This window comes from Staurois parvus, unplaced genomic scaffold (assembly GCF_062004578.1).
Source record: "Staurois parvus isolate SC_StPar_1 unplaced genomic scaffold, SC_StPar_1.0 ptg000445l, whole genome shotgun sequence".
In the NCBI taxonomy this organism is placed as follows: domain Eukaryota; kingdom Metazoa; phylum Chordata; class Amphibia; order Anura; family Ranidae; genus Staurois; species Staurois parvus.
The window spans coordinates 5189898-5206627 of record NW_028318241.1 but is presented as its reverse complement, the minus strand read 5'-3'; the positions used below and the strand labels follow the sequence as shown (position 1 = coordinate 5206627).

Sequence of the window (16730 nt, the reverse complement as noted above, 5' to 3'; positions counted from 1 at the left end):
ACCTCATCCATCAACGAGATTAGCCTTATACCCCAACTATCCCAATCCATTGTATATGTGCTCATTTCACCAGTGCTCCTCAGCACTGATCCATCCGCCCAAGGAGACACATAAGAATAGACGGGTTTAGTTGTAGATCCATTGCACAAATCACTCTGGATCATGTCAGACTTGGGTAACACCTGTTTTCCAACTGCAGGTTGCAATACCTCACATCCACCACTTTGCTCTGGTGGTGCTTCCTGAATTACCCACACATTTGCATTTTTGCCTGGCTGCATTAACCCGCTGTTCACCTGAACACTTTCAGTAATATTAGGCTGCAGCAACACACTCCTATTACAAGGTGCAGTTCCACTCTGCTCCCCCAGAGTGACATCGCAGTTGTCCAGGGCAACCTCCGGCTCCAATACACGGAGACCCCTAGAGATGTCTAAGGACACCTGTGCTGTCTTACCACCAGTTGCTATGGGAAACGACCCATCTTTAATTACCGCTTTTGCACTGCAAGAGCTTAGGGTTTTCCCAACAGCAGAACATTTCACATCACCATTAGCATTTTTAGCTCTTGTGGGCTGTACTATCCCACTACCAACCTGTGACTGGCACACATTAGTGACATCACTTCCTTTTTGAGAGCCATGCACAGGTTTTACTTTAACCCCTAACTCCCCACTGTACAAAGCACTGCACAGTAAAAAGTCACTTTCAAAAGCACGTTCAGTGGCCCAACTAACTGGGGTCACTCCTACATCAGAATGGACAGTCTCATAACCAGTCCTCAACATGACAGTCCCAGCCATGGTTTTATTATACACAGTCTTACCCACCACAGTTGTAGGTGTTGCCATCTTCATTTGAGTGCGTCGTCTCATAAACACATCCTCAACTGTACTTTCCTTGGCAACAATTCCTTTGCCCCAAGGTGAAGTAACAGACGCCCTCATAGGCTCCATGGACTCTCTGACACCCCCTGCAGGCCCAACAGAAACTTCCTCCCTGTTGCCAGAGGTGGTTGTTGACATTTTAAAACCAGAATCTGGGCTTGCAGTTGTCGACATTTGCCCAATATCAGCGGTATTCCAGAGTGTAGGACAGGAAAAGATCCCATGACCCCACTGACCACATTCCAGGCAGGGTACATTTCCACTCTTATCTTTGTTGGGACACTGAGCCACATCTTCAATGCAGCTCCTCCTTCCAGGCACTACTTTTTCTCCAGTCGCCATGGGAGATTGCACTCTCCAAGCAGAACTTTGCTGGCTCTTTCCAACACGCTGTATTGGCTCCTCTTGATACCACTTGCCATGATCCTTGTACGACATAGCCCCCCGTACACAGACAGCCCGACTGGCCAACTCTGTGTTGCTATGGGCCTTCACTCTTGGTCCTGGCCTCTGGTCAGTCCCTCTCCTTGCACATAGCATAGGCTTCTCTCTGCTGGACCAACTCTCAAGCCGTGACACATTCACATTTTTCACAACAGCTACTGGTTTAACTGCAGCAGTGTTGCCAGGGGCAACAACGCCCCTCTCCCAGGTACGGACATCCTGCAGCTCTCTCCTTGCACTGAAGGTTGGCTTGCTTTCCTCTGTAGGTTGGTTCAATGCTGCCAGGTGCCACTTGCACCAGTCCACAGCAGATTCACCTACATCTAAATTTCCCGGCTTGGCTGGGGCATGCGGTATATAACCCCCTAGCCACAGGGCTCTCTCTCTCATCTCAGCAAACATTGCCTCCTTTTTCTGTTTTGACCGCCCCATCTTTGCAGTCATGCACACAGCAGTGTGTTGCACAGTTCAGCAACAACATGAAACACTGTCTCTTTAAGGCAAAGTCCTTTTCTCTAGCAGGTTCTCCTCACCTGCACACACAGATAGTGCAGACTTATGCACCAAACAGTTCATATAACTGATGAACTTACTTCAGTCGCCAGGATCTCCAATTCTGCCCACTGCATCCTCCACCATATGTGGGAACTCGCTTCAACGTGGTAGAGCTTCTTCAAAGCACACAGCAACTCGCTTCTTTTAAGGGCTTTTTTGCCCACTTTTATTTACAAGAAAGTTCAAGAAACACAAATGCTTCCCACGCAGGGGTATCCAACATCAAGGAAATCATATTCAGCCTCCTGGCTTGTACACAGTTTTAAGTCTGCCTCCTGCAGACTCTTCCCAAAATATGGCACTAGCACACAGCTAGTCTGGCTTCCACCTGACTCCAAGGCAGAGACCTCCCGTCTGCCGGGGTGGAGCCCTCCTGACTCCGTTTGCCGGGGTGGAGCCCTTCTGACTCCTAACTGCCGGGGTGGAGCCCAGAACCCTGGTCCTGACTCTCTCTAAAGGCCTGCACACACCTGTGCAATCAGTCTCCTGGCCTATCCCAAAGCCTGGTCCCAGGATTGGAGATTTCATCCCTCCCAGATCTCTTTGAAATCTCCAGGCTCCAGATCCCAAAACAGACCTTACAAACAAAGGAGGAAAGTGAAAAGCCACTTTCCTCTGTATCAAATACTTACCCTGGAGCCCCTCAACCTGCCTTGTTGAGAATCCAGGGTGACAGATCGCCACACTGTCACTATATATATATATATGTGTTGTGTGTATATTTTCTGCCTACTGGGCTATGTAGTACTTTAAGAAATCCTTGCTCAAGAAATGTCTGCTCAGCAACCCCTCCCATCAAGTGAACTTGAGAACAAAGGAATATTTCTTTTCAGAGATAAGAAGTAGAAGAGGATCACGCCTATATTCTGAAAAGAGATTGTTTTCGTGTAAAGTCACCAATCAAAGACTAATATAATGCTTATGCTGCTCTCACATGATGTTTGCATCATATTGCATATAAAAGCTCACTTTCTCATTATAATAAACTAGAAGTGTTCATAGACTGAACTTATGTGTGTTACTGTGAGTCTCTTCCAGTATGTGCACATTCCAGAGCTAGCAAGATTAATTAGGACAGGAGCAGATAATCACCGGACTCTTAGTCCTCACTAAATCAGCATCAACCTAACAAAGGGGTCTGTAGCTTGCTACATGCCTACTATAAGGACACCGGCCCACATGTCCAGTATGTTGGGCTGGATAGATTTGGAAGGAGGAAGTCTACATGGTGCCTGCTGCAAATTTACATGCAGGCTTAAAGAGGAACTTCACCCCCCAAAAAATAAAATAATAAAATAAATAAACATCAGCAGCTAGAGTATTTGTAGCTGTCAGTGAGAATACTGTAGCGGCTGACTTTTAAAAATCAGGTGCTTACCAGTCCATAGAGTCCAACGCTGTCTTCCCACAGCTGATTCTTCTCACCGCCATCCTTGGGAGTTGACTGTGACTTTATGGGGAATCACAGCTGGCTCCCCACTGCACATGTGTGAGATCACATGGTGCAGTGAGACTGCAGTCTCCTGGGAAATGTGAGATGTCCCAGCAGGCTGCGGGTGGGGAGGGGTAATAATGCTAAGGTGCTGTGTCTGTGCAGATGTCCATGTTTAAGAGGTTCAATAAATCAGGCCCATTTGGAAATTAACCTAGAACAGGTAAAGGCATCTAATCAGAGTGTAGTTAAATCTCTGAATCTGCATGTTCTAGAATAGATCAGAGTCTCAGAAAATATAAAAGCCTATAGAAGAGTATGACAGTCAGTCAAGTAACATCACTAATCAAGTGACTGGAGTTCACAAACCTGGATAGAAGATGGAAGCACCCAGGACCTTCCGGAGTGGTGATAATGCAGTGCTGGAGGGCTCCTTTTGATAATAAATCTGCCATAATGTACTTATACAGGTAAATGTACAGCGCCACAAATTTATGTAGCGCTTTACATGTGTGTATATATACATATACAGGTGAAACTCGAAAAATGAAAATATCATGCAAAAGTTCATTTATTTCAGTAATGCAACTTAAAAGGTGAAAATAATATATGAGATAGACTCATTACATGCAAAGCAAGATAGTTCAAGTCGTGATTTGTCATAATTGTGATGATTATGGCTTACAGTTTATGAAAAACCCAAATCCACAATCTCAGAAAATTAGAATATTGTGAAAAGGTGCAATATTCTCGGCTCAAAGTGTCCCACTCTAATCAGCCATAACACCTGAAAAGGGTTCCTGAACCTTTAAATGGTCTCTCAGTCTGGTTCAGTAGGAATCACAATCATGAGAAAGACTGCTGAACTGACAGTTGTGCAGAAAACCATCATTGACACCCTCCATAAGGAGGGAAAGCCTCAAAAGGTAATTGCAAAAGAAGTTGGATGTTCCCAAAGTGCTGTATCAAAGCACATTAATAGAAATTTATGTGGAAGGGAAAAGTGTGGAAGAAAAATGTGCACAAGCAGCAGGGATGACCACAGCCTGGAGAGGATTGTCAGGAAAAGGCCATTCAAAAGTGTTGGGGACTTTCACAAGGAGTGGACTGAGGCTGGAGTCAGTGCATCAAGAGCCACCACACACAGACGGATCCTGGACATGGGCTTCAAATGTATTCCTCTTGTCAAGCCGCTCCTGAACAACAAACAAGCGTCTTACCTGGGCTAAAGAAAAACAGACCTGGTCTGTTGCTCAGTGGTCCAAAGTCCTCTTTTCTGATGAGAGCAACTTTTGCATCTCATTTGGAAACCAAGGACCCCGAGTATGGAGGAAGAATGGAGAGGCACACACTGCAAGATGCTTGAAGTCCAGTGTGAAGTTTCCGCAGTCTGTGTTGATTTGGGGAGCCATTAATCTGCTGGTGTTGGTCCACTGTGCTTCATTAAGCAACGCAGCCGTCTACCAGGAGATTTTGGAGCACTTCATGCTTCCTTCCGCAGAGGAGCTTTATGGGGATGCTGACTTCATTTTCCAGCGGGACTTGGCACCTGCCCACACTGCCGAAAGCAGCAAAACCCCTGGTTCAATTATTGTGGGATTACTGTGCTTGATTGGACAGCAAACTCGCCTGACCTGAACCCCATAGAGAATCTATGGGGCATTGCCAAGAGAAAGATGATAGACATGAGACCGAACAATGCAGAAGAGCTGAAATCCGCTATTGAAGCATCCTGGACTTCCATAACACCTCAGCAGTGCCACAGGCTGATAGCTTCCATGCCACACCGCATTGAGGCAGTAATTACTGCAAAAGGGGCCCAAACCAAGTACTGAGTACATATGCATGATTATACTTTTCAGAGGTCCGATATTGTTCTATGTACAATCCTTGTTTTATTGATTGCATGTAATATTCTAATTTTCTGAGATTGTGGATTTGGGGTTTTCATGAACTGTAAGCCATAATCATCACAATTATGACAAATCATGGCTTGAACTATCTTGCTTTGCATGTAATGAGTCTCCCATATATTAGTTTCACCTTTTAAGTTGCATTACTGAAATAAATGAACTTTTGCACAATATTCTAATTTTTCGAGTTTTACCTGTATATGTACATTCACATCAGTCCCTAACCCTCAAGGGATGTACAATCTAAGGTCCCTAACTCACATTCATACATATCCATACTAGGGTCAATTTAAACAGGAACCAATTAACCTATCAGCATGTCTTTGGAGTGTGGGAGGAAACCCGTGCAGGCACAGGGAGAACATGCAAACTTCAGGCAGGTGGTGCCATGGTTGGGATTTGAACCAATGACCCTAATACTGCCAGGTGGAGGTGCTAACCACTTAGCCACTATGCTGCCCCAATATCATGCATACTAGCACATTATGATATAAACCTCCTGGGGGCCATAAAAGAAAAAAAAATGAGTTCAATACTGCTTTAAGTTTCTTCAAGAGGTTTCTGTGCCAGTATTATAGATTAGAGGATTGAGAAATGAAAGCATCCTATGCATGCATTTTTATCTTGTTGTTTTAACACTTGTCATGGGAAACTTCACACTTAGAGGTGATGTTTGCTGACAGGATGTTTCACCCTGACTCAAAGTGGCTACAATACAATGAAATGGTGCAACAAATAATTTAGACTTTTACATATTTCACATCTGTGATAGATACTGGGTGCACATATGTTTAAGAATCTTAATTGTTGCCTCCCTGACCTCAAAGGGTTGCATGCTAGATTATTTGTTAATTTATAAATGTGTAATTAACTAACCAGCACTCATCAAAGTGGCACTAACATCAGGTTAAAAAAATATGTATAAAAGAATGTATTCTCAACTCAAAGTACCTTCTATTGCTCTCGGCCTTCTCCAAATTCCTTTTTTTTTTGTTGCTGTGATCCGACTTCCTGTTAGAGGGTGGTACATTAATTCCCACTGTACGTAAGATCATAACCACCATCCTCTGCTTTGTAGTTTGTAGTGTATATAGAGCAGTGGATATGACTGCAATGTGCACTGCTCATTCCAAACAAATGGAAGTGAAGGTAAATAGAGGTTCTGTAGCTCACAGAAAACATTACAAGGAGGCAGAAAAACACGGTAAGAAGCAATATCTTGAGCAATTGGTTAAAGGGCCATTAAAGTGGAATTAATTATACATTGATATATGTAAGGTTCTGCACTTGGGGGCTAAGAATATGCATGCATCATACATACTAGGGGGAGTACAACTGGGGGAATCAATGGTGGAGAAGGATCTGGAGGTTCTGGTAGATCACAAGCTTAATAATGGCATGCAATGCCAAGCTGCAGTTTCTAAAGTGAGCAAAATCCTCTCTTGTATTAAAAGGTATAGACTCCAGAGAGAGATATATTACCCCGGTACAAATCATTAGTAAGACCTCATCTGGAATATGCAGTTCAGTTTTGGGCACCAATTCACAAAAAGAACATTGGGGAACTGGAGAAAGTACAGAGAAGGGCAACTACACTGATAAGAGGCATGGAGGAACTCAGCTATGAGGAAAGATTAGAGGAACTGAATGCATTCTCTCTTGAGAAGAGGAGATTAAGGGGGGATATGATCAACATGTATAATACATCAGTGGTTCATATAGTGAACTCGGTGTAGAGCTAGTCACCCTGAGGTCATCACAGAGGACAAGGGGGCACTCTTTACGTCTGGAGGAAAAGAAATGTAATCTCCAAACATGGAAAGGTTTATTTACAGTGAGAGCTGTGAAAATGTGGAATAGACGCCCTCAAGAGTTGGTTCTGGCAAGCTCAGTGGATTGCTTTAAAAAAGGTCCTGGATTGTTTCTTAGATGCACAGAATATAACTGGATACTAACATTTATAGGTAAAGTTGATCCAGGGAAAATCAGTTTGCCTCTCGGGGGATCAGGAAGGAATTTTTTTCCCAGCAGGAGCAAATTGGATCATGTTTTGCTGGGTTTTTCTTGCCTTCCTCTGGATCAACTGTGGGTATAGGATTATAACTTTTTTTTTCTATGGTTGAAATGGATGGACTTTGTCTTTTTTCAGCCAGACTAACTATGTAACTATGTAATATATTGGAAGTGGAATTAAAATATTTTTGTCCTACCTCTAAATCTTTGCACAATTTCAAATGTTGGTAACAAGGAAGGTAGTTTTGAAAAAGCACCAATGATTGCATTTTATCCTAATGTGGACAATTGCACATTGTAGTTTTTGTCATTGTAGATGTCATATGTCTAACAGGGTTCCTATTTATCAGATCATGGTTTAGCTAGTAGTAGTCATCATCTGTACAAGTCCAGATAATGCAGCTAACTAGTTGGCTCTTGATTTCTTTATGGACTGCAGGACCAGAGGAGGGACAAGATATATATATATATATATATATATATATAGCCTGAAAATACAGTATTTGTAGAAATTTGACAGGCATACCATTTTTCAGAAATTTTACATATTTTGGCACTTTGGAGTCTACAATGTAATTTTCCTACACAGGATTTGTAACAGAAATCTGAAGTAGGACAGAGATATAGCAATCACAATTACCAGAACATATATTCCTGTAAAGGATGCAGATGTGGAATTGTTCGATCATGTGGCATTGGACTGCCAGTTACAAATTCATGCCATATTACCCTAAATTGGTCATATGGATGGTCTGTTGGGCTTTTTTTAATAAAGCCTAAAAAATGCTACTTTAACTTTCATAAAATTTAGGATACCACCTACTGAAAATTGGCAAGATGTAACTGGTGAAGAGTTCCATGACTTTTAAGGCTGATAGGTAAAAGCATTTATAAAAGGTCACATCCAATTACTTTACAATTTCTGAAAGGGCACATTCTTCATTATACTACACCTGAAACCAGGGGCGGACTGACCATTTGGAAACTCGGGCACTGCCCGAGGGCCCGGGGTCAGTAGGGGGCCCCATGAGATGCCCCTGGTACCTTTTTCATAGGCTTTTTTGAGTTTGGGCAAGGACACAGGGGCCCCATGATCCCCTATTGCCCGGGGGCCCCATGAGTTGTCAGTCCGCCCTGCCTGAAACATACCACATAGAGTCGTTCAACATCTTCCACCTTTGCTCCTTGTGTTTGCTTAAGCCCTGAAGGAGACTATCTCCTCCTCTAAGCACTCCAGCTATTTGAACAAACAAGCATTGGTCAGGAAGATTTGCCTTTATGTTTTTTTGCCAAGCCATCCACTGGAATACCAAAAAATGAACCATGAAGAGAGAGCTGGATTGGTGTAAATCTGAACCTTTCAGACAGTTACCATAAATACTGTAGCTATTTATATCTACTTACACTGTACATTCAGCGGCTGTCAAAACCCAGTTCGGTTTAATTAAAGTTCCCCCACAGAATGTTTTTCCTGGGGTTCTCACCAGAGCCAAGTATGGCCTTGGTCCAGCTTCTTTTCCTCCCACAATTTCCAAAGACACACCTAAAATGCGAAAGAATAAATTACTACTTTTATTTCTGCATTCAAATAAAAACCTTAAGACTGTATGGCCACCTTTATGAGCTTATTGGACATCCCATTCCAAAGCCACGGCATTAGTGCAGAGTTGCCCTTCTCTCCCACCATTGCCCTATAACTGCCTTCAGTCTTCAGGGAAGACAATGTTTTAAGCTATGTCTATGGGAACTTGGGCCTATTCAGCCAAAAGAGCATTTGCAGGGTCAGCTACTGATGTTTGGTGATTAAACCTGGCTCCTGATCAATATTCCAGTTCATCCCAGAAGTGTTCAGTAGAATTGTGGTCAGGGATCTGTTCAGCCCACTCGAGTTCCTTCTCACTAACCTCACCAAACCATGTCTTGCACAGGTGCACACTCAACAGTCAAGTTGGAACAAATAAACGACCTTCCCTAAACTTATGGCATGCAATTAGAAGTGCACAGTTGCCTAGAATGACTTTGTGTGCTGTAGCATTAACAGTACCCTTCATTAGAAATGCCTGAACTCAGTTACATGGAAGGATGTGCGCATTCGATGTGCTTTGGCCTTGTAGTGTACATGGATTATAATATTTCAAAATACTTACAAAATCTTTCCGCTAATGTTTTGTTACAGTATGGAGCCAAAGTTCTTAATAAAGTGACATTAAACCTTTTTTCTTTTTAAATTAAAATAACAAACATATTATACTTACCTGTTATGTATAGTGGTTTTGCACAGTGCAGCCCTGATTCTCTTCTTCTGGCTCCCACTGCTATCAATCAGCCAAGGGAGGGAGACAGTCGCTACAGCCATTGCTCTTGTGCACATTGTTGGATCGGATTGGGCTCAGGTAAGACTAAGGGGGGGGGGGCTGGGGGGGGAGGATCCTGCAGTACAAAAGGTTTTTCACCTTAATGCATTCCACTTTAATTCTTACAGGTAGCACAAAATAGAAAAGCCTTTCTAAACCTTTATACTTTGTAAAAAACCATAACATGAGCATTAAGTTGAGATTAGGTTAAGAAAAATAAGATAAAAGGAAAAGAAATAAGGAATGTTGTATATCTACCATGTGTGATACCCAAGGATGCTTTAAAAACAAAATGATTTACAGTAATAAAAATGAAATGAAAAATAATAATAACCAGGAAAAAAAGCAGTGAAAACTGTAATGTTTCCTCACATTGGTGGTCAGAGGAGAAATGCCTTCCACATTGGTAGAAAGTGGAATGTTCTCTTAGATTAGTGGTAATTAAAAAAGTGTCATGTTATTTTGGTGAACAGTCTAATGGCGCCTTAATTGGTGGCTTCTGTGTGCCCCCTTATATTAGTGGGAAAAATGCCCCATTACAGATAGCTAGAAAGTTCAATGGTGTTAGAGGTTACTTATCTGAGAGGCAGAAATTGTTTTTCGTTCAGGGAACCCCTAACATCTTCTGGAGACACTCTAGGCTCTAGGGTTTGATGGAACTTTGATTGAGAAATGCTGAAATAGAACATTTAGCTGCCAATGTCCTCTTCCCTTCTTCTTCTGTAAATTATGTATTCCTCCACAGTTACATGTGTTCATTGCATCTCTTTTTTCTTTATAGTGAGTTGCTGATTGCTTTTCTTGATCTTGATATACCTGAACAGTTGTAGACATGAGGGTTTTCTGTCCCTAGGAGCATCACCCCAGTAATATGAGGCACATTATCGTGCTTCTTTTGCAAAAATTTGGTGCAGTGCTACACCTATAGGAGCTGCAAAAATACTGTCCTGGTCTTCCCAGAAATCTTTGCCCCACAGCCAGATACATTGCACAGATACATTGACAGCAAGAGCCGACATAGTTGAGTGAATTTCTTGATGTAATTGGGCTTATAAACTTTACCCACTTTCAAACATGTTTTCTGAATGTGAGAAGAGTTGGAACTGAACTTGATACCTAAATGTTGGCAGTTTTAAACTGAACTCCATATTGAAAAAAACTGTTAATGCATTTACAATATGTCCCCATTAGAAAAAAAAAACATTAATCATTTTTTTAATGCACCCAGTATATGTACATAAATCTGTCTTGATATCAGTCTCCTGTAATCTCCCACACAGTAGGCCTTAGACTTTGGGACGGAAGGCCAGCAGCAGAAGCCAGTCAGGCTTTGACGTACAAATGTGCTGTCACTGAACATGCTGACAGGGGGAGAGAGTAGAGTGTACATAAATCATCATCTACTTAGACTGCTGCTGTCCATTCACCTTCCAAACAAGTAGCTGGGTAGTTTATTAAGAAGTTGCATTGTTGCTGCAGTAGAGGTTGAAGACCTTGATGTGTTTACCTGGCACAGGTATTATTCAGGCATACCTCAAAAATTACTCTGAATAAACAAATTTATAATTCCAGGTAAAACAGTTCCCACATATGCATTTCCACTTAGTATATAGCTGATATGTTAGAGTTTAACTTTAATGGTTGCTTGTGTGTAGTTTACATGAATATTATAGTAATAACCACAATCAAGATAAAAAATGAACTCCTGCGCGACCTCAATGTGACTAGGCAATGAATAATAATGTATAGAGCTGCTGCTAGCATCAAAAATTGTGTTCCCACAACATAAACATAAATAAATAAATAAAATAAACTTAATTCTGCACTGCTAATGTAAAATATACATACCAAATCATCAAACAATTGAATATGAAAACATCAAATATACATAAAACGTGCATAAATCATAAGAATGAAATGTCCATAGAAACAAGTCCATGTGAATATGAATTAGAGCGGAGAATCGTGGATATAGCTTTACATCAACTTCCTTCACAACTCCATAGGATTTCTCATGTGCTCATATAACCAACACAATCTCTTAGAATGCTGCAAAACATGCAGATTGTGACAACTCCATAGGATGTCTCATATAACCAACACAATCTCTTAGAGTGCTGGAAAACATGCAGATTGTGCCGCCTCAGTGCTCACAGAACTCTCACCTTAAGACAATTGAATGCGCTTACGATAATAAATATATTGGGGTTCCTCTACTATCCCATTCATCCACCGTTTTAGAACCACTGGATGCCCTCTTTCCTTTCCTTTGATCTCTGAACCAGAAAAAAAACGGTCCCTTTAAGGGTCGCTTAGGATCAAATCTCCTGCATTCATGCAGAGGAATCTCCGATAGTATAGTATGTTCCAATGTGTAAATTTTAATAAAAGTAATGCACTTATATATACATTTGTATAAAAACACAGACTGCACTTCCACCAAATACAGACTGCACTTCCACGGACATTCAATTCCGGTTCATGTCTGCCTACAGCCATGCCCTACGCGTTACGTCACGCCCACGTGACTTCATCAGGGTGGTTCTAAAACGGTGGATGACCAGGAAAGTGGAGGAACCCAATATATTTATTATCTAAAGCACATTCCAATTGTCTTAAGGAGAGAGTTCTGTGAGCACTGAAGTGGCACAATCTGCATGTTTTGCAGCACTCTAAGAGATGGTGTTGGTTATATGAGCACGAGAAATTTCTCTGCTGCAGTTAGGACTCATTCACAGCTACATGTGCATGTGTTACAATGCATTATCCATGCACATGCCGCAATGTAAATTAAAATTTAAGGGTTTAACAATTTTTTGCTAATCCTAGTCTATGGGTACCTTTAGTGGAAATACGACTAGAACCAGTTCTGAGTGTAATATTAGCCACACATTTATTGATCAATTTTTTTGACTTAAAGTGGTAGTAAATGCTTTTGTTTATCTTTTTCCTACAGGTAAGCCTATAATAAGTCTTACCCGTGGGTATTGTAAATAACTCCTAAACCTGCACTACTTAGGAGATACTTACTTGGGAACCCGCCGGTGACATCACTGGCGTATGTGCTCTGAAAGAGTGGCATACGCGTGCTGTTCCTTCAGAGCCCTATGCTGTAAACAGTGACTCCCGCGTGCATGCCGGTGAAGATGGAAGCCCTGCCAGCGGTGACAGCATGCTGCTGGAGGGCTTCATTTTAAGGTAAGTTTCACATAGTGTGCTAGTATTCGACGCATACTAGCAAATTATAACATTGCCTTGCAGCTGGAAATTCCCCCCCCCCCCCCCCCGAGTTTACTACCGCTTTAACAATTGCTTCAGCATTGTGATCAAGTGTAGCAATTACCAATCATTTTTATTTTGGAAAACTCCAGTAGTTTACAATCTGATTGTGTGATATATGGAGCAATTGGTTATAATACCTTTCCTATGGGACTAACATGGGTAGAGTACATCATTTATTTCAGATTTATATCGCAGTCCAATTACACCATAAGATGCCATCTGGGAAGTAGGTAATTCTTACATATATTAATTATGTATTTTGTATTGTTGTGGCTTTTGCCCCAGCTGTGATATTATATTAAAGAGAGTAATCAACAGAAAGAAGTGAAGGTCAGCCTTGACAACTGTGTCCTGATATTTGAAAAGTGTTGAGTTGGGTCACACCACAGTACTCAAGTAATAAAGGAAGACTGACATGTATACCATGAACCTTCATACATCCCTGTGTGTTCTAATTCCGGTGTGTTGTGCAGGAAATTGTAGATGGAAAACTCAAAACATTCATACAGTTGACTTAGAGTTCTTTGAATGTTAGTCATGCATGATGAGCAAATATATCCAAAGAGATGGCTCATCCAGAAAAATTCCTTGGCCATCAATCCCTTATTTTGGAACCCATAGCCTGGATGATTATTGCCAGGAGAGTAATTATTTATTGAGAGTTTCTATTCTATTCTAAAGGTGACCCTACACATCAGGCTGAAGCTGTCCCCAGGTATTAATAAAGAGGGTTCAGGTCACAATATAAGCAGTCATGTTTAATAAAAAATATTATATTTCTATGACTGTGGTCCCAACATAGATATTATAACATACTTACAGTTTCCAGTTCGCAGAATAACTGCAGCAATCAGTAGAAGCCAAATAGAATTCATGTCTGCTCAGTCTTCTTCACAGCTTGTGATGATCTGTTGGCATATGCTTGTCATTTGTAGGTGTTTGGGGTTCTTTTATGTGGTTTCTGTTCACTGCTATCAATTCACAAACTACCTTCACAGTATTCTTTCAGGTTTCATTTTCTCATATACAAACACATGTTGCATTTTATAGGTAGATTCATGTTTGCTATAAAAGGTAAGGCACCACAAATGTAATATGCAAAGTGTAGCATCCCATACAAATATACAGTTGTACAGGAATAATGGCAGCATATGGTACAGGGCCCAAGACCTTTGCTTTACTTTCTTGTCTTTGAGCCTAAACCATTAGCTTGAGAAAGATGTGAGATGAATTCTCATAATTTGCTATGTATTTTTGAGCTCTGTATGTTACTTTTTTAAAATTGGCGTAAATAAGTAATTTTTTTAGGTTAGCACTTACTCCTGTAAGAGCCGCTGGAAATTTGCTCAGGTTCTTCCCCAGTGGATTGCCCCGAAGCCAGGAACATGAACACAGTTACTCTTCCCTCAATAACCAGTCTAGGGGTGTTGTTTTTGTTGTTTTTTTTCTTGGAGAACTTGGATAGCATTGAGTAAATTGAGTGGGATACTCCAAAAACAGAAAATATGTACAAATTGAGGACAGTGAAGTCCTTTCTGTAAGGAGGAAGCAGAAGTCCTTGCATACAGCAAACTATGAACTTGGCTTTGTGATAGAAGTAGCAAAAACACACAGGTTTCTTTAGAATGACAAAAGCAGAGTCCCTTCATAGTGAACTAGATCAGCCTTTCTCAACCAGGGTGCCCAGGCACCCTGGGGTGCCTTGGCAAAATGTCTAAAACTTGTCCAAAACTTGTATACAAGCCAGCGGGTGAATCAAGCCTGCCTTTTAGTTACACAAAGCCACAGGTTTTCATTGTGCACCATTAAGACCTTCTAGCCATCGGCATCCTGACAACCAATGACATCAAACAGCTGATAAGGAGGATGTCAGCTGCCTGCACAGAATCCTAGTTTAACCCTCCCGTGCCCCTCTCCATCAGTGCTGGGGTCACATTAGCTCAGTGATGAAGAAAAACTGAGGGAGAAGAAAAAAACTGGAATACTAGTCAGTACCAGTGTGCAAAAGTGTATTTGCTTTGGAAGAATAAGTCACATTTAATGTTGGGTGTTCTTCATGTGTGGATGTTACTGTGTTATATAAAACTATTAGAATAGTTTACACATTTTAGAATGGGGTGCCCTTTTAAAATTATGGACAATCTCAAGGCCCCCTACTTTAGAATGGGGTGCCTCAAGACTGTCCATAATTTTTAAGGGTGCCTTGGGACTGTCCATAATTTTAAAGGGTGCCTTGACTGAAAAAAGGTTGAGAAACACTGAACTAGATAGACTAAGTTCTTCAGAACACCAGCCGATATCCCCTTTAGCAAACACACAGCTGACTCTCTAGCACAAGAGGTGTGGGGAGGCCGCAGACCCAAAATCTCTAAGATCTCTGAGCAGCCTGTACTCACAACATGTCCAAGGAAAGCTGGTTGCCTCCTTCCAACTTCCAAGAGACACTTTCCACCAGTTATACCAGACAAGATCTTCAACGGGCAGCTCAGTCAGAGGGTATAAGGAGATCAAGCTATAATGAGATCTATACCATAGGATCCGGGTGTGATCCAAAAAGCGTGATGGCCCGTTGGATCACGTATTTGAGGTGAGCAGGCATTTCAGCCATTTTTGGGATTCCTTGGAGTGTACACCTTACGGCACCAGTTCCTTGATAAGAGCGGAGCACTGTCTGTTTAGTGTGGAGGATTCCCACAGCACTTATATTTGGACTCAAAAAGGACTTTTTGTTGTTTTGTATGAAAAGTGTTTCACTATTTGTTTCACTGCATATCTGATGTTGGTTCACCACACATAAGATTGTTTTTGTCACTGTGTGTGTAGTGTATACACTTATTTGTGTTTTTAACACTGGTCACTTTATCTATGAATTTTTCCCATTTGTAAGGATTCACCTAGTTTACATTAGTGGTGTGTATTATCCCAATTTTGGGATTTGGGTTTGTTGTTTCACAGCAATTAGGGTCTATTAATTTGACCCATTTGTTAGTTTTTCACTTAATTGCACTTTAAAGATTTTTTGCACCCTAATTTAAGTCCCGTTTTTTTGGGATTCATATGTAGGAATTTATTTATTTATTGTATTTAGTGCACTTTCTATTTATTAATGTTTATTAAGCGCTGCACCATATGTACATTAGCTCAGTCAGCTCTTAGTAGCTTCAGCATTGCCCACCTGAGGCCTCTCAAGCAGTGAGCACGTGGCCGTGTTGCCTTGGAGGGCAGCTGTCCTGCAGGCTGGACTGATCCTCAGCAGGAAAAGACCCAAAGCTCAGTGTGCTCAGAGAATACAGTGGATATAAAAAGTGTACACACCCCTGTTAAAATGTTAGGTTTCTGTGATGTAAAAAAATGAGACAAAGATAAATAATTTCAGAATTTTTTCCACCTTTAATGTGACCTATACAATGTACAACTCAGTTGAACAACAAACTGAAATCTTTTAGGTTTAGGGAAATAATAATAAAAAAAATAAGTAAAAATAAAATAATATGGTTGCATAAATGTGCACACCCTTAAACTAATACTTTGTTGAAGCACCTTTTGATTTTATTACAGCGCTCAGTCTTTTTGGGTATGAGTCTATCAGCATGGCACATCTTGACTTGGCAATATTTGCCCACTCTTCCTTGCCAAAACACTCCAAATCTGTCAGATTGCAAGGGTATCTCCTCTGCACAGCCCTCTTCAGATCACCCCACAGATTTTTGATTGCATTCAGGTCTGGGCTCCAGCTGAACCATTCCAAAACCGTAATCTTCTTCTAGTGAAGCCATTCCTTTGTTGATTTGGATGTGTGCTTTGGGTCGTTGTCATGCTGAAAGATAAAGTTCATCTTCATGTTCAGCTT

The 16730-nt window shown here is 41.3% G+C and overlaps 1 pseudogene across 1 annotated transcript in view; it reads right to left on the bottom strand.

The window, feature by feature from the left end:
- LOC149453639 (granzyme A-like) overlaps nt 1–13789 on the bottom strand; it is a 37842-nt pseudogene extending 24053 nt beyond the window's left edge. Inside the window, exons 1-2 of the transcript XR_016314412.1 lie at nt 13701–13789; nt 8649–8787 (exon numbers count right to left, since the gene is read on the bottom strand). The product of XR_016314412.1 is annotated as a granzyme A-like (transcript). The remainder of the gene's footprint in view (nt 1–8648; nt 8788–13700) is intronic.
- Between the last annotated feature and the right edge of the window lie 2941 nt (nt 13790–16730).